The sequence below is a fragment of the Sapajus apella genome, unplaced genomic scaffold (genome assembly GCF_009761245.1).
Source record: "Sapajus apella isolate SASKATOON/1434 unplaced genomic scaffold, GSC_monkey_1.0 scaffold11, whole genome shotgun sequence".
Lineage (NCBI taxonomy): Eukaryota > Metazoa > Chordata > Mammalia > Primates > Cebidae > Sapajus > Sapajus apella.
In genome coordinates this window covers 25,307,572-25,313,726 of record NW_022436951.1, presented here as the reverse complement: position 1 = coordinate 25,313,726, position 6,155 = coordinate 25,307,572, and positions in this window count along the sequence as shown.

Below are 6,155 nucleotides of genomic sequence, written 5' to 3'. Positions count from 1 at the left end.
TCTGAGTTCAAGTCCTGGATATCCTTGTTTTCTGTCTCATTGATCTGATATTGACAGTGGAGTGTTAGTTTCCCACTATTATTGTGTGGGAGTCTAGGTCTCTTTGTAAGTCATTAAGAACCTGCTTTATGTATCTGGGTGCTCCTGTATTGGGTGTGTATATATTTAGGATCGTTAGCTCTTCTTGTTGCATTGATCCTTTTACCATTATGTAATGCCTTTCTTTGTCTCTTTTGATCTTTGTTGATTTAAAGTCTATTTTATCAGAGACTAGGATTGCAACTCTTACTTTTTTTTTGCTCTCTATTTGCTTGGTAAATCTTCCTCCATCCCTTTATTTTGAGCCTATGTGTATCCTTGCATGTGATATGGGTTTTCTGGATACAGCACACCAATGGGTTTTGGCTTTTTATCCAATTTGCCAGTCTGTGTCTTTTGATTGGGGTGTTTAGCCCATTTACATTTAGGGTTAATATTGTTATGTGTGAATTTGATCCTGCTGTTTTGGATACTAGCTGATTGTTTTGCCTGTTAGTTGATGCAGTTTCTTCATTGTGTCGATGCTCTTTACCATTTCGTATGTTTTTGGAGTGGCTGGTACTAGTTGTTCCTTTCTATGTTTAGTGCTTCTTTCAGGAGCTCTTGTAAAGCAGACCTAGTGGTGATGAAATCTCTGAGTAATTGCTTGTTCATAAAGGATTTTATTTCTACTTCACATATGAAACTTAGTTTGGCTGGATATGAAATTCTAGGTTGAAAGTTCTTTTCTTTAAGGTTGTTGAATATTGGCCCCCACTCTCTTCTGGCTTGTAGGGTTTCTGCTGAGAGCTCCACTGTGAGTCTGATGGGCTTCCCTTTGTGGGTGACCCGACCTTTCTCTCTGGCTGCCCTTAGCATTTTTTCCTTCATTTCAACCCTGGTGAATCTGACGATTATGTGCCTTGGGGTTGCTCTTCTTGAGGAATATCTTGGTGGTGGTCTCTGTATTTCCTGGACTTGAATGTTAGCTTGCCTTGCTAGGTTGGGAAAGTTTTCCTGGATAATATCCTGAAGAGTATTCTCCAGCTTGGATTCATTCTCTCACATTCAGGTACACCTATCAAATGTAGATTAGGTCTTTTTACATAATCTCATATTTCTTGGAGGCTTGTTTGTTTCTTTTTACTCTTTTTTTCTCTAATCTTGCCTTCTCATTTTATTTCATTAGTTGATCTTTGATCTCTGATATCCTTTCTTCTGCTTGGACAATTTGGCTATTGAAATTTGTGTATGCTTCATGAAGTTCTCGTGTTGTGTTTTTCAGCTCCATCAATTCATATATGTTCCTCTCTAAGCTGTTTATTCTAGTTAGCATTTTATCAATCGTTTTTTCAAGGTTCTTAGTTTCTTTGCGTTGGGTTAGAACATGTTCTTAATAGCAGGTATCAATGTGCAATCAGTGTACTTCTCACATGGTTGCTTCTAGATATGTGGTACACTCAGTTAAACAGCAGCACAAATTTACTTTGAGAAAATTCATAATTCTACCAAGTAACAGAAGGCTGGCTGATGTAAAATAGAAAATAAACATTTCAAGCAGAAGCTCTCTACTAACCAATAAATGGGACTTCCTCTTTGTCGAGAAGGAACGTATTTTATTTTAAGTTAGATTTTTTTTACTATGTTTTACACTTAGCATAATTTAGAAGAAGGGGGATCAAAGTAGGAATTATGAAGCTGTAGCTTTCCCAGCTGATTAACAAACACATTGGGTTATATACCCATTTCCTTCCATCGGCAAGATGTTTTCACTTTTATGGTTGGCTGTTTGTAGCAGCAATTTTCCCTTCTCTTCGTTTCATGTTTTGTGGATCAGTTTACATCTTGTTCAGACTGTGGCATCAGGAAGAAGTCATGGGCTTTGACATCAGAGGATGAACTATTTCATTGAGATTTTCATTTTCTCTTAGATATTAAATGTTTTTAATAACATCGTAAAAGGTATTTTTACATTTTATAATTCATTGTCCTATATAGAAATGCACTTTTTAAAAAAACTTTTTATCTAGTGATCTTGCGACAATCATTCATTAATTCTAATAGGAAATCTAACATAATCAGCCAATAAGCTAGGGGCTTCATTGTTTCAGCTGTGAATAATGACAATTGTATATCTTTTCCCTTCCTCTTTCTGGCTTGCTGAAGTGGCTGGAACCTCCTCAGTGAGCATAGCATGCCTCTGTTCCCCTTGGCCTCAGGGGAGACAGCTTGAAGGCTGGAGACTGGAATCATTTGAAATGCCTTGTGGTTGGTGCTGGGAAGACTTAAATAGCTGGGAGTTGGCACAGCTGGGATTTCTTGGGTATCTTTCTCTTGAGAATGGTGGTTTTAGGGCTCCAAAATCATATGTCCCAAGAAAGAAGGAGAGACAAGCAAAAGCTGTAGTGTCACCTTCTATGACTTGGCTTTGTAAGTCATACAGTATTATTCCCATCACATTCTATGTGTCAGAAGTGAGTAACTGGAGCTGCCCCATATTCAAGGAGAGGAAAATTAGACTCCATCTTTTCGTGGGAGGAGTATCACAGCATTTGTGGTTATATTTTTAAAGCAGCACAATCAATCCTCTAGCCCAAATTATTTACATTTCTCCTTCATGTAAAATACACTTGCTTAATCCCAGGACTTGCAAAGTTGTATCTACTAAGAGATCAAGTTTAGATTTGAAGCCCAGGGTCTTGACCTCTAAATCATGTTCCCACATGGGTGAGGCTCCTGGCGGGTAGTTCTTTGAGTGTAGATCATTGATGATCATATTCTTGATTCGAAGATCTGTGCAGTAAAGAGACAAGTCTTCCATCTCTCTAATGCCACATACAGTGGTGGGTCTAGCGTAAGATACCTGCTATAGACACTCTAACACACACAGTGCAGGGAAAGAGAAGCACACAGAACTCCCTGGCCCATGGCATTTCTGAAATCCAGCTGAACACTCATTGCCAGTGCCTTGATGAAGACTCACTTCCAGCAACTGGGAATCATTCTCCATGGGTTCTTGGATATATCCTCTGATTCATCCTTTCTCTTTCTGTAAAATGTAGCCATGTTTGCAGCATATTAGATTTTTCAGCCTGTTTCCTGCCTGTCAAAGTTTTGTTTCATACAATTCTCTTACAACATTTTGGGTTTACTAAGTAACCTACTGGAATTCACTCTATTAAACAAAAGCCTCACCTATGTGTATCTCAAGATAAGTCTTTTTCTACATTGGGATCCCTGAAAGGTGACTCTGGAACAATTCCTTTAAGATGCTTGGTCAGGTGTGGTGGCTTCCACCTGTAATCCCAGCACTTTGCGAGGCTGAGGGGCAGATCACGATGAGGTCAGGAGTTCAAGACCAGCCTGGCCAACAGTGAAACCCTGTCTCTACTAAAACTACAAAAATTAGCCAGACATGGTAGCGTGCACCTGTAGTCCCAGCTATTCGGGAGGCTGAGGCAGGAGAATCACTTGAACCCAGGAGGCAGAGGTTGTGGTGAGCCAAGATCACGCCACTGCACTCCAGCCTGAGCAGCAGAGCAAGACTCTGCCTCAAAAAAAAAAAAAAAAAAAAAAAGATTCTTAGAAGCCCAAGTTGCGTAGTGGGAAGGATCTGCACGGCCTATCCTGATGATCCCTAGAGAACTCTGATTTTATTTCTTTCTAAGAACTTCACATAGAGTTCTTCAGTTGCACCTTTGGGTTCATGTTAGACTACACTGTCCTGACAGTGCCCTGCATTTGATATCTTCCAGAAACCACTTCTTAATTTTAGCAATCACTATGTCAATTGGAGAAACTAGGAATGAAAACCAGTTTTATTTTCAACTCAGAAAGTCCTGGCTCCTTTATATTTAACAGTTCTTTCTTTAGCTTGTCTATTTTTTATACACACCAAAAAGAAACCAGGTGGTACTTTCAATACACTCTCTGGAAATCTCCTTAGCTGGAACATTTAGCTCGTTAGGTGCGTTTTCCATTTCTCACATGACCACAGGCAATGGTGTTTCTAAACTTCCTGTGATTGCATTACAAAGATTTTTTTTTTCCAGGTTCCAATAATATTTTCCTCACTTTCCTGTAAGTCCTCACCAGCAATCCCCAGAGGGTCATCAAGACTCTGCTAATGATTTCTTTGACGTCCTTGATGCTTCACTAACATATTTCTTCAGTTCAACTTCTTTCCACTGCTCAGTCCCAAAGCCACATGCTTTAGGTTTGGTTAGGGTAGCACCTCATGTCTAGAGTGCCAAAATATGTCCAGTTATCTACAGTTGTGAAACTAACCACCCCTGAACTTAGTGATCATTTTAAACAATAGCTGTTTTGCTCATGAAACTGCAATTTGGGCAGATGTTAGCAGAGAGATCTCAGCTCTGCTCCCCTCAGCTTAAGCTGGGGCAGTTCAATGCTAAGGGCTGGAATAATCTAAAGACTCATTGACTTATCTTATGACTGAGGTTGGGAAGGAAAACAGCCGAGGTGTGGTACCTCTGGGGTGTGTCAAGCTTTTATCTCTATGTGGCCTCCTTAACATAGTCTATTTGGCATGGTATCTTCAGGCTAGGGAAACTTCTTCCATGTCAGCCCGGAGAGTGTGTGTGTCCCAAGAGAAAGAGTAAGTAAAGATGTACCACTTTTTATGACCTAGACTTGTCAGTCATGCAGTATCATTTATTCTACATTCTACTCATTAGAAGTGAATCACCATGCCTGACCCATATTCGTTAAGAATTAGACTTCACCTTTTTATGGGAGACGTATCAAGAGAAGTTGCAGGATGTTTTAAAATGGCCACAGAAAGATGCAAGTGAGGCTGGGAAATGTATTATGTGGCTAGACATAAATTGCAAGCCAAAACGTAGGGGAATTCTGTTACTGACAGGTAAAAGGAGAGAAAGGCCAGATTACAGGATGTTAGCAGTCTCTGCGACAGGCAGCTTGGTGTAGAAATTAAAACCTGAACCAAGTTACCAAGAATGAAGACAATGTGAATAGGCGAGAAAGGTCATTTCACGCAAGAGAAGAATATGAGCAGAAACTTGGAACAGGGAATAATACGGTGGGTATGTGTGCGTGTTTATGCTAAAAGTGCATGTCTAATTAAAGGAAGCTGTTAATGGGATGGTGGTAAATTATGCCACACGGAATGGGTGTGGTCCCATCAGGAGGCCAGTGAAATACAGAGAAAGTACTTGGATTTAGCATAGTTTTGTGATGAAAGAGCAATGTGTTAGGCCATTTTTGCATTGCCAGATAAATACCTGAGACTGGGTAATTTGTAAAGAACAGAAGTTTACTTGGCTCATGGTTCCGCATGCTCTACAGGCATGGCACTGGCATCTGCCTGGTTTCCGGGGAGGCCTCAAGTAGCTTTTACTCACATGGAAGGTGACACAGGAGCAGGTGTACCACATGGCAGAGTGGGAGCAAGGGCAGTGGGGAGGTGCTACATTTTTAGAAATAATTAGATCTCGGCTGGGCGCAGTGGCTCACACCTGAAATCCTAGCACTTTGGGAGATCAGGAGTTCAAGACCAGCCTGGCCAAGATGGTGAAACCCTGTCTCTACTAAAAATAGACAAATTAGCTGGGCATGGTGGCAGGTGCCTGTAATCCCAGCTACTTAGTGGGTTGAGGCAGGGAATTGCTTGAACTCAGGTGGTAGAGGTTGCAGTGATCAGAGATCACACCACTCCAGCCTGGGAGACAGAGCGAGACTCCATCTCAAAACAAACAGATCTCATGAGAACTCACTCACTATGGTGGCACCAACCACGAGAGATCTTCTTCCCCCAGGATCCAAATACCTCTCACCAGGCCCCACCACCAACCCCAGGGATTATATTTCAACATGAGCTTTGGACAGGGACAGATAACGAAAGTATATCAAGTGAGATTCTGGAGACAGACGACACTGGATCTGAATTACCTGTCCATAACAGTGTTGTGATTTTCAGCAAGTGATATAGATGACAAAGGTGGCCACAATTCTCCAACATTGTGTTGAGCGGCTTTGCAGCAACTTCCATAAAGTCATGGAGTCTATTTCCCCACTTCCAGACGGTGGCCTGGCATTACGTCTTGCTTTGAGCAGTAGAATGCGGTGGAATGAACAATGTGCCAGTTTTTATTTTA